Raw genomic sequence first — 17,525 nt, 5'->3', positions numbered from 1 at the left:
TGTGACATGACTGTACCTATACCATAAGGTAAACTTCACTGGATGATGTGTATCATAATGTGTGAGTATTGTGTCTGACATCACCACTTCCTTTGTCTTTTGGAAAGCCACGTCTCACTGCTTTGTCCATTGCCATTTCTTCTGAGCTTTAATCATGAATTCAAGGGGTGGAGCACAGTAGCCAGGTTTGGCAGGAACCTGCTGTGGTAATTGAAAGAAGGTTGCAACAGTGACACATCCTTTAGCCCTGGGCATCCCCTACTGCTTGAATTTTCTCAGCACACTTATGTAATGCTTGTGCGTCAACAGTAGAGTTCACACTTGTTGCATCATGCTCTGAGCCTGGCCTTCTAATCTTCTTAACACTTATCTTGAGGTTTTGGAGATGGTCCTTGTCATACTCACTGGTAACAGTGATGCCAACCAGATAACACTGAACGCCTGGACTGACTTGTGGTAGCTGCTCCATAACTTTCTGCCAGAGAGCAGTTGCAGATGTTACTCCAAAAATAAGCAATAAAGCCCTTTGTGAGTATTTATGGTGAGAAGTACCTCAGAGTTTAACATCACTGTCACGTCATGAAGTTTGTAATGGATCCATCACTTTGGACTGTTGTTCCATCTCCATCTGTGTTTCACTCTAGGAAGGTTTGCAAAGATATCACCTAACCTGAGCAGACAGCACTGATCTACTTTCCATCCTGGGTTGATCATGACCTTAAAATCACCACAGATCCTGACAGTCACATTTCTCTTGAGTACTGGAACCATTAGTGTTGCCCATGGGCTCCATTCAGTCTTGGAAACAATTCCTTTAGCCTCCATGTGATCTAGCTCACTGGCTGGTTTATCATGGATAGTATGAGGAATCAGGCAGCATGCAGATGATGGATGGATCTCCAGTCAAGATGTAATTGCCTCAGGCATTCATGCCTTCCTATGATGCTGGCACTCCTGTTTTTACTACGTATGAGACAACCGGGTGACCTGTTGGGGCACCCTTTGAGAGAATAAGGGCATACTGTGGTCATCGTACCAACATCAGCAGAAATGTTACGGCATGCGAGTCGTGCATTTTGCCTTGCTCTTTCTCTGCCGAGGTATTGTCGTTGAAAGTGGACATTGTCGTCTTCAGCAACTCTCGCAATAATTACTCTTTGCCACATATTCTCAAGTCGATCTTTTCTTTTCTCCTCTGTCTCTTCCTCCCTCCTCCTTCTGTGCCTGTTTTTGTCATTCTGGAGACATGCAGCCCTTTCATCCCCCATCTCTTCATCTCTTCTGCTGTTTGTTCTTTGTCTCTGATCCTGGAGACGTGCATTTCTCAGCTCCTTTGTCTCTTCTACCATTTGTTCTTTCTCTCTTATCCTGGAGTCATGCGGCCCTGGCCTGATCCAATTCTTGTTCTCTCCTCCTTCTGTGCTTATTGTTGTCATTTTGTGCATGCCTCTCCTCCTCTGTCTCTTCTTCTCTTATATTTTTTGTCCTGACTCTTCGATCCTGCAGTCGTGCAGCCCTGGCCTCATCCAATTCTTGTTCTCTGCCTCTCCTCACTGCTTCCTGACGACGTTTGGCGTAATCTCTTGACCATAATGTCCCCCTTCTCTTTCCACGCGGCAAAATTAGGCTGACCATTTTTTTTTACCTTAATGCTGGATAGAAGATATGAAGCAGTAACAACAAAGCCTCCAGGATGATGATTTCTCTTGATAATATGGTTGGCACTCTCATAAATGGACATAATGTAGTCACCGCTGTCCTTTGACTGCAGCAAAGGGTTTGATGGGTGTTTCGAAGTACTTCATTGTAATTAGATTTAATGATCTCTTATTGATGGGTCACAGTTTGATCTGTCCCAATCCTGCACATGCTGATGGTGATTAGCAGAATGTGACCGCTTGAAATAGAGCTGCCCTGCCCTTCTGCTGCAGTTGGTGTCACTGCTGTGAGCATCGTGAGGCGCTGCTGAGGCTGGCCGTGCAGATGCGTCATTGTGTCGCGTCACGGTTTCCACGAAAGCTGGAATTGGGTGTGGAAAGCAGGGCCTGTGACGAGTGAGCATTTTTAAGTCCATTTAGTCAAAAAAATGCAGCTTTAATGCACCGTTTGGGCTAATTTGAGGGCACAAGCAGATAAACAGAATGAGAATTTTAGTAATGTATAGATAAGCCCAGTGTGGTTTGCTGGTTGCTGTATTTCACTGTAACTAATGTCATTCCCAGAGGAGTTAACTTTTCTCCAGTATAAGTTCTAAGTTGGATATCTGCAGGCTTCAGTTCAGTATCTTTGAAATGCCATTCAAACTCATTTTGTGGATTGACTGAAACAGTTGAGCCAATGTCCAAGTCTACTTTAATTAACACAAAGTGCACTGTAGATGCTGTGGTCAAATCAAGACGAAGGGTCTCGACCCGAAACATTGACTGCTTCTTTCAACAGATGCTCCCAACCTTCTGAGTTCATCCAGCTTTTTTGTACGTCTCCATTTTAATTAATTTGCTGTTCATTTCTGGTGTAAGCTACATTGCTGGTCTGTTACTAGTTTTCACACTGTGAATCACAAGGCTACTCAGTCCTGTGTCAGTCTCATCATTAACAGATTTTTCACTAACAGCATGCAGATTAGTGCTTTTTTTTAAAACTGCAACTGTCACAACCTCAGATTCAGCAGTGCAGCAGATTTGGTAATTGCACTCATGAATATGCACATGTCAGCTAATTATTATTTCATTGTGATAATATTTAACTCCATTCATTCCATTGGAGTGCTTGTCGAGACTTGGACACAGCAACACTTCGCTGCCTGCATTCGGCCTTGCCTGAGAAATTGGACTGTCGAGTCAACTGACTCTGAAGACCAGCGGTACTCGTTTTATTCTTAGTTGTTCATTTCAGCCGCAGTGTAGGCCTCATTTTCTATTTGAGAGTTTTAGTTAACAGCCCTGTGTGGCCTTGCGTTTATTGTTTTCTTTTCCCTTTAACACTGTTCGCATTAAAGTCTGTGAATTATCAATCTGATTCAATGGCTCTCACTCCGCTTTTGGGCCATATCCAAACCTGGTGACAGCAAGTCTTGACCACACAAGGATGGACCCAGCAGAGAGAGAATAGCTGACCTCAGCCATGAGATTCATTGGTCAGAGTGATTTGTTGAGGCAACAATGTTCCATTGGAATTCCTATGTATAAACTCTTGTTTCTGTCTCCAGCAAAGTTTGAACAGTGACATTTTGAAATTGGTGGCCTGAGGAGACGGTGCCTTTAATCTGAGTGCATGTCCTGACTTTACATTCCGAAAGTCCCAAGTCCACATTCCGAGCTTCTCTAGTCTACATTGAGTTTCTCCGGTATCCATTCCAAGCTTTAAGTCACAAGTACCCAGGTTCCCAGCTTTGTGGTTCCGTGACTCAGGTCTGCATAACAAATGAGTGCTTCAAGCAACCTTACCAATTGATGCAACAAATCATCGTTCAAGTCAATAGTGTAAATTATGGAAGAGCCCTACTCCAAAAACTGATCCCTGGCTGGGGTGAGCAAATACACAAGTAAAGTAACCCTATGAAGGGTATTTTTAACCTCTTGATGAAAAGTCATGGTACAGACTGGGGAAAATTAAACTTTCATGTAGCAAATTAAATAGATCTACAGAGAAACAGCTAGCTTAGCGATGAAAGAAACCTGTCTACTCTGTCTTGATCTGTAAAATTGAGAATATATCCTAATTGCCTCTGGAAAAAACTTGCGGAAGATAAAACACTGCGAGTAAGATTTGAAAAGGTTCCTCCTCTAGGTTTCAGGTTGCAAGTTTCATGTTGTCAAGGTTTCCCAAGGACTGTTCTCTATGTTCCCAAGGTTTTAATTTTTCCGATTGTTTCCAAGGCTTATTCAATGTGTTTATAGTTTCTCAATGTCCTCCCCATCTCAAGGACTCCCAAGCCTCCCTCTTGACCCCACTGAGGTTTCTTGATCTCACTTGAGGTCCATGGTTTCTCAGTCTGTTGGGGTTCCCAGTCTCTCAGTTTGTTTGGATTCCCTGGTCTTTCAGTTTGTTTGGGTTCCCTCAAGTCTCCCTGCCTCTTGAGTTCCCCATGCCTCGCTCTCAAATTCCCCAGATCTCTCGAGTCTTCCCTGGATCTCGAGTTTTCAGGTCTTACTGGGCCATCAGGTGCCAGCTATAAGGAGGGGTATCTTGTAGTGAGTTCAGGCCTGTGCAGGGAATCAAAGAGCATTGGGCTCTGAGATTTTTAGAGCACCTGAACTGATTAATTGTTGCTTAACAATTTTTAATGCTTTTAGAGTTTCTTGGGTTTTTCTCGAGCGACTCGCTCTTTGTAATGCAGTTTCCTGGTGCTTTCTGTTTAAGTTTATTTTTATAAGTTCAGATTCTGTGTTCATTTTATTCTTGAAGCAGATGCCAGATTAGCTCCAATCGGAGGATGATTTTGAGAATGACTTGCCTCAGGGTGTCACTTGCTTGAGCTACCTCTGTCTAAGCTCTTGTTTCTGTCTCTACATGGAAGTTTTTGTCTCCGATATTGACAGTGCACACTGTGGCACTTATCTACCAGCATCACTGAAGGACATCTTGGACATTCCCTCATCCGGGACTTCCAGTGAACACAGGTCTGTGGCACCTCAGGGGCTGCGCCTAGAAAGAGGGGCACTGCCACAACCACGGATTCAGCAGCGCAGCAGATTTGGACATGGCCCAAGTGCGGAGTTAGAGACACAGAAGCAGGTCAATAGTTCATAGACTTTAATGCGAAGTGTTAAAAGGGAAAAAAAAACAATAAACGCTAGGCCAAACAGGGCCGTTAACTAAAACTCTCAAATGGAAAACGAGGTCTACACTGCGGCTGAAATGAACAACTAAGAATAACACGAATACCGCTAGTCTTCAGAGTCAGTTGACTCAACAGTCCACTTTCTCAGGCAAGGCAGAATGCAAAACAGGCAGTGTTGCTGTGATCAAGCCTCGACAAATACTACGCTGGAATGAATGGAGTTAAATACTATCACAATGAAATACAATCAGCTGACACGTGCATATTCACGAGCACAATTGCCGAATCTGCTGCGCTGCCAAATCCGTGGTTGTGACAGCATTTTGACTTCTTAGCTTTGTCTCTTCCCAATGAAGTCCATTTATTTTTGTCTGCCTGACAAGCTCTTTGTATGTGTCCCACTGTGTTGCATTTTCTGCAAGTTTTGCCTTCAAACCTGAATTGATCTGGTGTATTTGAGCCTCTGCCACAACAATAAAATAAATTATTTGGCCAGGCAGGTTTTGGTTTAGATATTCCAATTTTCTTAGTGCTCACTTTCACTTCTGATTCCAACTCAATTGTGTCTCTGGCTGCTGTTTCCATTGATCCAGCAATTTTAAGCTCTCTTTTAAATGTGAATTGTACTTCAGTTAGGAGCAGGTTTTGAATATTTTCTTTTTGAATAATTCTATGAACTAAATGATCTCTCAGTGCATCATTAAGCCAATCATTGAACTGATAATACTTAATTTCTTGAATTCAGTCACATAAACTGAAATGGACTCCTTTCCTTTCAATTTTGCTTATGAAACTTAAAGTGTTCTGCAATCAACAATGGTTTAAGTTCTAAATATTTCTGCATTATATTCATGATATCAGCAAAGTTCATTTTGGGTCATTTGGTCAGAGCAGCTAAACTTCAAAGCAAACTGTATGTTTGTCAAACTATCGCACACAGCAAAACTGGCACATTTTCTCATTGGAGGAAGTACAGTCGACGAAGGGTCAGCCTCAACTGTACTTCTCCCTATAGATGCTGCCTGGCCTGCTGCGTTCCACCAGCATTTTGTGTGTGTTGCTTGAATTTCCAGCATCTGCAGATTTCCTTGAGTTTACATTTTCTCATTGGCTATTTCATTTGCTTCAAGATACTGATCAATTCATTCAGTATACATCACCCAGTTATCTGTTGTGCAATCAAATGCATTTATCCTTTCAATGTAGCCAGCCATTTTTGCTTTTTTAGTTGTTTTTATTATTATTAGAACATAGAACATAGAAAACCTACAGCACAATACAGGCCCTTCAGCCCACAAAGCTGTGCCGACCATGTCCTTACAGTAGAAATTACCTCGGGTTACCCATAGCCCTCTATTTTTCTAAGCTCCATGTACCTATCCAGGAGCCTCTTAAAAGACCCTATCATTTCTGCCTCCACCACCACTGCCGGCGGCCCATTCCACGCACTCACCATTCTCTGCGTAAAAAACTTACCCCTGACATTTCCTCTGTGCCTATTTCCAAGCACCTTAAAACTATGCCCTCTCGTGTTAGCCATTTCAGCCCTGACTATCCACACGATCAATGCCTCTCATTATCTTGTACACCTCTATCAGGTCACCTCTCATCCTCCATCGCTCAAAGGAGAAAAGGTCGAGTTCACTCAACCTATTCTCATAAGGCATGCTCCCCAATCCAGGCAACATCCTTGTAAATCTCCTCTGCACCCTTTCTATGGTTTCCATGTCTTTCCTGTAGTGAGGCAAACAGAATTGAGCACAGTACACCAAGTGGGGTCTGACTAGGTTCCTATATAGCTGCAACATTATCTCTCAGCTCTTAAATTCAATCCCATGATTGATGAAGGCCAATACACCATACGCCTTCTTAACCACAGAGTCAACCTCCGTAGCAGCTTTGAGCTATGGACTCGGACCCCAAGACCCCTCTGATCTTCCACACTGCCAAGAGTCTTACCATTAATGCTATATTCTGCCATCATATTTGACCTACCAAAATGAACCACTTCACACTTATCTGGGTTGAACTCCATCTGCCACTTTTCAGCCCAGTTTTGCATCCTACCAATGTCCCGCTGTAACCTCTGACAGCCCTCTGACACTAAGGGTCCCAGAACAGATCCCTGAGGCACACCACTGGTCACCGACCTCCATGCAGAATATGACCTGTCCGCAACCACTCTTTGCCTTCTGTGGGCAAGCCAGTTCTGGATCCACAAAGCAATGTCCCCTTGGATCCCATGCCTCCTTACTTTCTCAATCACCCTTGCATGGGGTCCCTTGTCAAATACCTTGCTGAAATCCATTATTACTCTCTACTTACTGTTTATGAACCTCTGAATTTTCTCTGCTTTCTGGCTTTTTTTTAAAACTTGACTGTCCTTCTCTCCTTGCAAAGAAGCACAAGCTGCACTTGTTTTTATCTCAATCATTTTGCTGCACTTCATCTGGTAGGTAGTCACCTCAGCTTCATCTTAAAACTTCATCATCACCATTGTTATTTTTCATAACTCCAGAAATTAATTGAATGAAAAACACTAGAATCCAGGAATACATATCAGGTGGGATGGGTGGGTGAGCACCTTTTTGCTCAAAATGGTTCAACAGATTTGTCCAATACAAGTGGTATAAGGAGCACCCTACAAGACATACAACACAACAGCACTGCAAGATAGTTTCATGCACTTCCTTTGCAAGGGAGAAATGTGGCAGTGGGTGCAAGCTGACAAATACACACTGGACCAGATTGCTCCGCACAACACTGTCTCACAACTGGTGTCTGGGTGACACAAACTGAGTAACACACATAAAGTGCTGGAGTATCTCAGCAGGGCAGGCAGCATCTAAAGAGAGGGAAAAAAGAGTCAATGTTTCGAGCTGAGGTGCTTCATTGAGTTTGGTGAAACTGATGAACCAAACCTGATGAAGAGATTTGACTCTTCATTCCACTCCATAGATGTTGCCTGTTCCTCCAGCTGTGTGCTATTCTGGATTTCCAGCATCTCTTTATAAACTGAGGTCCTGACCAGGAAGATCCCTGACAGCCTCCTGAGAGCTCATATTCTTGGATGTCTTTTCTACTGCTTCTTAAAGATTGTAAGTAATTTTTTTCAGGTTTGAAACAAAATCAGAAAAGTTTATGGAAATAACATTCACTGCAGGCATATGTAATTTACAGTTTATATATGTATCAATTAATTAAAACAGAAATAATGATTACAAAAAGTAAAAAAAAACTGACCCAGTGTACTCTTCTCATGAAATTGATGGTCCCATCTAAATGAATGGGGTCTCAATGAATACACTAGTCATGAAGCTGAGGTGATAGGTGACCCTTGTCTCCTTAACCTCCAGCAGGGCCTGTCCCACATTCTGATCAGAATGCACTGATCTACATATTGCAGTAAAGCAGCAGTTCTTTGCAGAACCAGCCTAATAATTGTGAAAGGAAACATTTGAACATGCTGTCGCCTAGTTGTGATTGTGTAGATCATTAAAAGGAACTAAAACTGGTTGTTTTGCTGGGAAATGTTACATTTAGAGTTATGTCATGTGTCAAAGATTGACCAAGGACTACTAGAGCCTTTGAAAATTTCTATGGAGAAGATCAATCCAAATAGGACTGAAACACTACTAATGGTGGCCAGCAGAGGAGCTACCAAAACAAAAGCTGATGAAAAGTTTTTCTAAAATAAAACTTAAAAGAAAATACAGCAAAGCCCAGCTCCTCTGTATCATGAACCAAATTTACATTTATCATTGTGTTGCCCTTAAGGCATTTGTTTAGCTTTATTACATTTTCGCTTTAGTAATTCATTTACAATTATTTTCTAGTTAAAGTTAAGGCTGTTGAAAGTAAATTTGTTGTCTGTGATGTATCACAGCATGTGATGATGTCACACCCAGTTTTGCTGCGTCTTGTGGGAAAATACCGGTTTGGAGAAACAGGAAGGAGGGGGCTTATGTGTGCAGGATCAGCGCGAGAAAAGTTTCTTTCTACGCACTAAGAAACATCATAGAAGCAACGCCGTAAGTTCATAAGATAATCGATATGTTGAAGTAAAAATGTTAACGCTGATTCTGTTAAAAGTAATGACGGTTGATAAAGTTATTTTTTGTCCTATTGAAAATGTTACCGGATAGTTTGTGTTGAAGTATTTAAAGCAGTTAATGGCGTAGGTAGATTCTGACTGTATGTCGTATTTTAATGTAATATAGTTTGTTGTAGTTTTATTTTTTCAAGTATTTATGATGTAAATGTAATGCCAAGAAGGAAACAAATACTGTATATATTTTGTATTGTTTTATCAACAGTTTTCACCATACGTTAATGTGGAAGAGTGAACAGTAAACGGTTAATCTTACTGGGATCGCGCCTCATTGACCGGTTTATACTTGGTGTTTAGTTCAGAGTTTTTACACCTGTGCGAGAACACTACAGTGAAAAGGCGGCATTACCAGGTGTTTCAAATGCTACGCTGGCATCGCGATCCAGCGTCAAGTCGTTGCCATCCAGTGCCAGGAGCAGTAGGGCATCAACAAATAAGACTGCCCACGCAAGAGCTAAAGCAGAAGCTGCTAAGGTGCGAGCCTCATACGCTGAACAGGAAGCAAAACTGAAAATGGAAAAGGCTGCCAGAGAAGCCGAAAACCAAAAGGAAGCGGCTGCCAGAGAAGCCAAAAACCAGTTGGAAAGGGTAAGGATAGAGTCAGAGTTAGAAGTGCTGATGCTACACCGAGAAGCAGAAGCTGCCAGGGTGGAAGCAGAGATTTTAGAAAATACTGAAGAAATGCATGTTCTGGATGATGTAAAATCTACTTCAGAAAGGACCAGATTGGAACACACTAGCAATTACGTCTGATCTCAAATGGACTTGAAGAGTTATTCTCCCTCTCCATACTTATTTGTTAACGTCCCATTTCATGAGGAGTCAAAGAGAAGCCCAATTGCATCAGATCCATCTGATCGAGAAGTATTTACCCTTGCAACTTTGCGACAAATTCAAGAATGAAAGGGCTGATGACAAATACTTCTCAACACCAAACTTACCAGATTTGGCGAGAGGAGAGGCAAAGGCTGAATTCAGAACAGCAATTCCCATAACAAATGTACCCCCGCAGTCATACACCCGCCGACATATTCCCCCAGCCAGCATGCCACTTGCAGTTGAACCCATGGCACAGTATTTAGCACGACGAGATCTTGTTACTTCAGGACTATACCAGTTTGACGATAAGCCTGAAAATTACCGTGCATGGTACTCCTCATTCGTCAACACTACCGGCGTTTAGTTCAGAGTTTTTACACCTGTGCAAGAACACTACAATCATCTTGCAAAAGAAAAGAAAAGCACTAGCTATAGTACAGGAACAAATCAAAAAGAATCAGGTATTATTTCTGCCAAGAACTTTTATCGGCATCACTGTTGAAGGGTTCTCAACCTGAAATCCTAACTTTATTTCTTTTTCCACAGATGCTGTCTTATCTGCTGTGCTTCTAGATTTTTTTGTTTCAGATTTTCAGCAACTGCAGTTTTGTTGAGTCATTGTAATATACATCCTTCTCCACTTTCCAGCCCCTTTGCAACGGTGTGAACTCTGATACATGTTGGAACACAACAGAGGACCAACATGGCTAGGTAGGGTTAATCTGCACTTCATGTTTAGGAAGCTATTCTTTATTCTTATTTATTGATTAGGTCAGGCTGTTTCTGGCAAGGCAAATTTTATTGCCTATCCATAATTGCTCTTGAGATGATTCAAGTGAACTGTGCAGTTTATGTGAATGTGGCAAATGATGGCATGCTGCTCATTTGAGTGCATTTAAAGGCCAATCGGGTGGGATAGGTCTGGAGGCACATTACGGGTAAGTCAAGCAAAGATTACAGATTTCTTCTCCTGAAGGACATTCGTGAACTAAAAACATTCTACAACAACGTATGGTATTGCCCCATAAACACTGTACTCCCCTACCCCTGCCTTTCGCAACAGAAGCATTCATCTTCTCTCAGCTGATGGAGCACTTTGTAAGTGGATATAGACACTGCAGACCGCGTGGACTGATGACATATAAAAACTCAGAGCAAACTGAAAGAGGCATGAGGACTGGGAAAAACCCCTAAGGCAGAATGAGGACGTAACAGAATATTGAGTGTTGGTGTTAAGAGTCAAATCAGCTGGACAGTGGGTTCATGGAAGTCAGAGTGGGTTACAAAATGGGCTGCTAAGTATTGACTGAACTGATGTGGACGATGCTAGGAAAGAGGCAGCAGAGAAAGAGTTGGACTGAGTTTTGAAGTGCAGAAGGCAAAACTCGACTTGAGAATTCTGTGGACAAAAATCATTCCTGGGAATAAACCTGGGATATTTCCAAACACAAGTGAGCGAGTGAGCTGGGTGGATGAACAGAGTTAAGGAAAATGAACTAGCGTGTTCAAGCTTATAAAAACAATCAGCTTGAAAGGAAGGATAGGCAAATATGATGGGAAGGGGCATCAGAAAAGATTACATCCACAGCATGGGGAAACATGCTCAAAAAAGTGTATAGCCTCTTACTACAGTCATTAATAATTAGTGGGCAGATGTATGATCACTTAGCAGCATTCCCATCATGCAACTATCATAGCTCTAATAGACAGTATTTATTAACGATTTGGCTTGTTGCAACTGTAAGTCACAACAGTGGATATACTCACTTCTGCTCCCTCATTTATACATATTGTGCTCCATGGATTTCCCTAACCAACTGTGTCTGTTGACATGGATAAAAGTCTCAAGTTCCTGCAACCAGTCAAATAAGTAATTGAAAGCAATTTGATTTTCAGTTCATTTTAGTGCACAACAGCAAGAAAAGGATGATTCTGTGCTACAGCATCTTCGTGACTAATTATGAATGTGCAGTGTGCTACCTTTCTTTGATCTGTTTAAATGGATGGAAAATCCTGGGTTATGTACCTACAAATCCTTGAAGTGCCCTTGCTGTTAGCGCTAGCAAGAAAATATTAGAAACAAAAGTTTATGAAGTACACCTGAAAACTTAGTGAACAAAGTAATCTGATTTAAATACAAAAGAGCTTGATTTTTATTTATTCCCTAGTATTCTATGCATTTGTCCAACCATGTTAAATGGATTCCTGCATTTTCTAAAAACTTTGGAAGTAGATGATTGCTACGGAGTTTTTCTGCGAATGTCATTTAATGTAGTTCCTGGTGTAGTATCCTTCCTAATAATTGAGAGTGTTATTTAAACTATTTTCTAAATTCCAGACAGATTCTTTTAGTGATTTGTAAATCCCAATCTGGTCTTGTATGTAAACCAAATCCTCAACTCAGCTTCTCTGATTGTAACACTTACTAAGATTTTGCTTGTGAGTATAAATAGTACTCAGATATATAAGAACCATTAAAGAAATGGCACAAGCATGTCCTTTACTTGAAAGAAGAGACATTTTCTCTTCTTTTATACTGATTTGAATGATACAGCAGCCGGTACTTGTGAATGTAAGGAGGGATTATCAGAAATGCATTGAAGGGACAAGAATTCAGAAATTATTTCATGTTGGGGGAAAAACATTAAATTACAGTGTGGTCCAAGTTGAATTTATGTGTGGGCACATATTTCCCTTCCTTGAGGTAAACGGTCCGGGACACTGTGCATTATAGAATCAATGAACTCCATGCCAAGAGAGCCTTTCCTCATTTAATTTGTACAGAAGCGAAGAAATGTTGGAGACAAGAGGTAAGCAAGGGTTAAGAGTGGAGGGATTAGGATCTCAAAGATCTGACTCAGCCAAAATTGGAAAAGTCAGCAGCACATATTGTTTACAGGTGCTGAATTGCCTCCAACGTAGTGTGCATATTTGTGAGATGTATTATGCCAGAGAACATATTCCTGGCATCAATTGTACAACTAACACCATTTGGAAGTGTGAAGAACAGCATTAATCAGTGTGCAATGCTGATTCAAAGCCAACACTCAGTGCTCCAGCTTGTGTCCCCTAGAGCACCCTACACATTCAGCAGTAGTAGAAGCATTACTGCACCTGACAGGGATTCTTCACTCAGTTTGTTCGCTGATTTTACTAGTGTTTGGCATTTTGGATTCTTCAAAGTTGCTTATGTCTACTCAGAGTTGTGTGGCAGGCACTGAAGTATTTTGATTGATGTTGTTTCTAGCACAAACCACTTGTTCTCGTATATGGCAGCAATAATATATATCCCTTTCATGGTATGACTGGGAAAATCAGAGACAGCGGAGCAGATAAGCAACCGGTAGAAGGGAAAAGAGAAGAAGCATTCCCAGTGGCAAGCCATACCTGCCCAAGAAATAAGACTACAAGACATAGGAGCAGAATTGGGCTATTCAGCCCATCGAGTTTTCTCCATCATTCCATCATGGTTGATTTATTATCATTCTCAACCCCACTCTCCTTACCCCATAATCTTGATGTGCATAGTAATTAACAACAACCATATGTGCCAATGAATTTCACAGATTCAACACCATCTGGCTAAAGAAATTCCTCCTCACCTCTTTTCTAAAGAGACATTCAGGGAATAACTCTCTCATATGAATCCAAGCAATGAAATGTGGGAGACATCTACACTTCCCGAAAGATGTCCTCTCAGAAAATTCCTGCACCCAGTGATGAATGACCCAGTGGCACAGCTGCTGTCTCACAGCTCCAGAATCCTGTTATCTTCTATAATTCCTAAACATAAAACTAATCAAAAGAAAAACATGGAGCCAGCGATTTTATTTTTAATGAAGAGCGCACTTGTGACACAGTGACGTAATGACGTATGCCATTCACATACCTCATACAAATAACCTACAATGCATTATGTGAACAACAGAGAATGCTGTGGTGCTTATACGAGTTGACTCTGGGACTTCAGGAAGTGGCTTTGACAGCTTTGGACACCCTTTTCTCTAACAATTGACTCTGCTCTCCTCAATTGCTTGATATGTGCTGCATTGTGATATGCAAGGAGGAAAATAGAGAGCTTTTTAAGTGTTAGTATAATGTGTTTTTTAGACGCTGGATAAACCTTTCCACCTAGCCATTTGTAGTTGGATGGTACAGTGTAGATGTAATATGTCTTATTCCATTAATTTTCAGGAATGACTGAAATTGTTCTGCAACAAGCTATGGTCCATTGTCACTGATGAAGTGTTCTGGACCACCAGTTCTTGAGAAGAGGCTTCTCAACACATCGACCGTGTGTGAGACTTACTGGAAGCTATTGGAAACTCTTCTGGCCACTTAGTAGCTGCATCCATTATGACCAAACATTTGTGCCAATGAATGGCCTGATGAAATCCACAAGAATCCTCTGCCAGTGCAATGCAGGCTATTCCCGGGGATGGAGCCACACTGCTCTTGGCATCTTCTGGGCATGTTGACATCCTGAACAGTTTTTAGCAAGTTGCTTGATTTGCTGATCTAACCCAAGCCACCAGACAAAGCTTTGAGCCAACACTTTCATTTTGAGCACACCTAGGTGACCGGCATGTAGCTCCTCCAACCCTTTCGTTCTCAGCTTGGATAGTACACTAACTCTCGATCCCCACATAAGGCAAGCACTGCCAGGAGCAAGTTCATCCTGGCTCTGGTAAAAATGGGGGACTGGGATTTCAGCTGCACATTCCAGTCATTTTAGATTGTCATTTAGACCTGAGACAGTGTGGAGTCATTTCTGGTCATTTCAGCTGTAATTGGGGGACAATTGATTTGCATTAGAGGAGTGTCCTCTTTTGTAATTTTTTTCAGGTATTTCTATTTCCAAGGGTGAACTGGACTATCTATCAGTATTTTCATGGCTAGTTGGCCTCTTGAATCTGATCTTATAATTGTGTCCTCCAAGAAATAGGGCCCATCTCTGCACTCATGTTGCTGCTGTTAGTGGAATACTGCTCTGAGCATTGAAAATGGCCACTAGTTATTGATGATCAGTAATGAAATCTCTTGCCCATCCAGGTAGTGGTTGAAATGTTTTACACCCAACACCAGACTCAAGGCCTCTGTCTCAAACTGTGCGTAAATTATTTTGCAGCATTAAGGGAACGTGTTGGGGTGTAATTTCCTTCACGTGTGACGTGACTGCACCTGTAGCATAAGGTGAGGTGTCACAGGCCGCTTCACTGGACGATATGGATCACAGTGTGTGAGTACAGTGTCTGATGTCACCATTTCCTTTGTCTTTTTAAAGCCACCTCACACTGCTTTGTCCATTGCCATTTCTTCCCGAGCTGTAGTCATGAGTTCAAGGGATGGAGCAGAGTAGCCAGGTCTGGTAGGAGCTTGTTATAGTAATTGACAAGTTCTAAAAAGGACCACAACTGTGACACATCTTTTGGCCTTGGGGCATCCACCACCGCTTGAATTTTCTCAGCATGCTTGTACAATGCTTGTGCACCAATTGTGGGACCACAGTAAGTGATGCTTGGTTTAAAGAATTTACACCTGTTGTGTTGTGCTCTGAACCTATGATCTTCTAATCTTTTTACCACTGTTGGGAGATTTTGGAGATGTTTCTTGTCATCCTCACCGGTAACAGTGATGTCATCCAGGTAACACTGAGTGCCTGGGCAGCCCTGTAGCACCTGGTCCGTAGCTTTCTGTCAGAGTTCATTTGCAGATGCTACTCCAGAAATAAACCTATTATGGCGATAAAACCCTTTGTGAGTGTTTATGGTGAGAAACACTTTGGACTCTTCTTCCATCTCCATCCATAAGTAGGCCTCAGCTAAGTCCAATTTGCTGAAGTATTTCTCTCCAGAAAGATTTGCAAAAGTATCTTCCATCCTGGCCAGAGGGTATTGATCTATTTTCAGTACTGGGTTGATGGGGACCTTAAAATCACCACAGACCTGACAGACTCATTTAGTTGACTCCATTACAGTGGATGTGGTATGCAAATGGATCTCCAATCAAGTTATACTTGTCTCAGCCAATCACGGCCCCAAAATGCTGGCCCTCCTGTTTTTGCCACACACAAGCCCAATGTGGCTTATTGGTTGTTGTATTTCACTGTTATAAGTGTCATTCCCAGAGGAGTTATCTTTTCTCCAGTATAAGTTCGTAGCTGGATATCTGCAGGCTTCAGTTCAGTATCTTTGAAAGTCATTCAAACTCATTTTGTGGAATGACTGAAACAGCTGAGCCATTGTCTAATTCCATTTTAATTACTTTTCCATTCACTTCTGGTGTAAGTAATATTGCTTGTATCTTGTTAGTTTTCATAATGTAAATCACGAGACTATCCGGTCCTCTGTCACTCTTAGCATGATCAGATTTTTCATCAACAGCATGCAATTATTGTTCTTTTTGAAACTGTAACTGGATTTTTTATTTTTCTCTGTTCCCTGTGCAGTCTGTTTATTTTTGTCTGCCTGAAGTGCTCTTTGTATGTGTCCTACTTTGTTGCATTTCTGCAAGTTTCGTCTTTTACCTGCATTGATCAGGTGTAATAGATCTTTGACCAGAAGTTGGAGAGGAGGGGACTTCAATCAGGTCCACCGCCCGAGGATAAAAGGCAGGAGAGGTTTGTGGCTGAATAAGTAGAGTTTTGACTAACGGCCAGTTTGCGTTGGGGATTAGTTAATAAGGGCAAATTAAAGGAAGACAGGGGCAGGTGCAGCAGCCATCGTCTGAGTGGACATAGTTGGAGTGGTGATCTTAAGGCTGTAGCTCTTTGAGGTTTCCGTGAAGAGAGGCTTCACTCGGAGAAAACAAAAGAAAGAAAAGCTCAAGTTTTTTTTTCCTTTTCTTCTTTATATCTGTTTAGCTAGTTAGGGGAGACAGGCAGGGTAGTGCAGAGCTCCTCTTGCGGGATGTGAGAAGGCAGCAAGGCCTCGGTGTCCCTGACCACTATAACTGCGAGAAGTGTATCCAACTGCATCTTCTAACAAACCACGTTAAGGAGCTGGAGCTGGATGAACTCTGGATAATTTAGGATGTTGAAGGGTGATAGATAGGACATATAGAGAGGTAGAGACCCAAGATGCAGGACACAGGAAACTGGGTGATAGTCAGGAAGGAGAAGCGGGTTAAGGAACCAGTGCAGAGTACTCCAGTGGCAATTCCCTTCAACAACAGGGATTTCAATTTGGATACTGTTGTGGGCAGGGGGGATGCCTTAACAGAGGAAAGTCACAGTAGTTGGGTCTCTGGCGCTGAGTCTGTTTCTGTGACGGGGGGAGAAGAGGCACGCTGTAGTGATAGGGGATTCTTTAGCTGGGGGAATGGACTGGAGGTTCTGTGGGCAAGAACGAGATTTCCGGATGGTATGCTGCCTCCTGGATGCCAGGGTCCAGGATATCTCTGATCGAGTCCTCAGCTTTCTTAAGTGAGAGGGTGAACAGCCAGAAGTCGTGGCCCATGTAGGTACCAATGACACGGGTAGGGCGAATGGCAGGGTTCTCCATCAGAAGTTCAGGGAGCTAAGTGCTAAGTTAAAGGACAGGACTTCCAAGGTTGTGATCAGAATTGCTACCCATGCCATGTACCTCTGAGACCTGAACCAGATTTAATGTGATACAATTTAATGTGTGGCTAAGAAGTTAGTGTAGGAAGGAGGGCATAAGATTTTTGGATCATTAGGCTCTCTTCTAGGGAAGGTGGGATTGATACAGAAGGGACAATTTGCATCTGATCTGGAGAGAGACTAATATCCTAGTGGGAAAATTTGTTAATACTGCATGTTGGGGTTTAAACTAGAGTTGCAGGGGGATGGGA

General features: G+C 42.1%; 1 protein-coding gene across 2 annotated transcripts in view; it reads right to left on the bottom strand.

The window, feature by feature from the left end:
* The window catches only part of LOC140734522 (connector enhancer of kinase suppressor of ras 2), a 1,506,781-nt gene that overhangs the window by 258,351 nt on the left and 1,230,905 nt on the right, over positions 1–17,525 (bottom strand). The window lies entirely within an intron of this gene.

This window comes from Hemitrygon akajei, chromosome 10 (assembly GCF_048418815.1).
Source record: "Hemitrygon akajei chromosome 10, sHemAka1.3, whole genome shotgun sequence".
Classification (NCBI taxonomy): Eukaryota; Metazoa; Chordata; class Chondrichthyes; order Myliobatiformes; family Dasyatidae; genus Hemitrygon; species Hemitrygon akajei.
The sequence above is the reverse complement of the archived record's forward strand: the minus strand, read 5'-3'. Positions and strand labels throughout refer to the sequence as shown.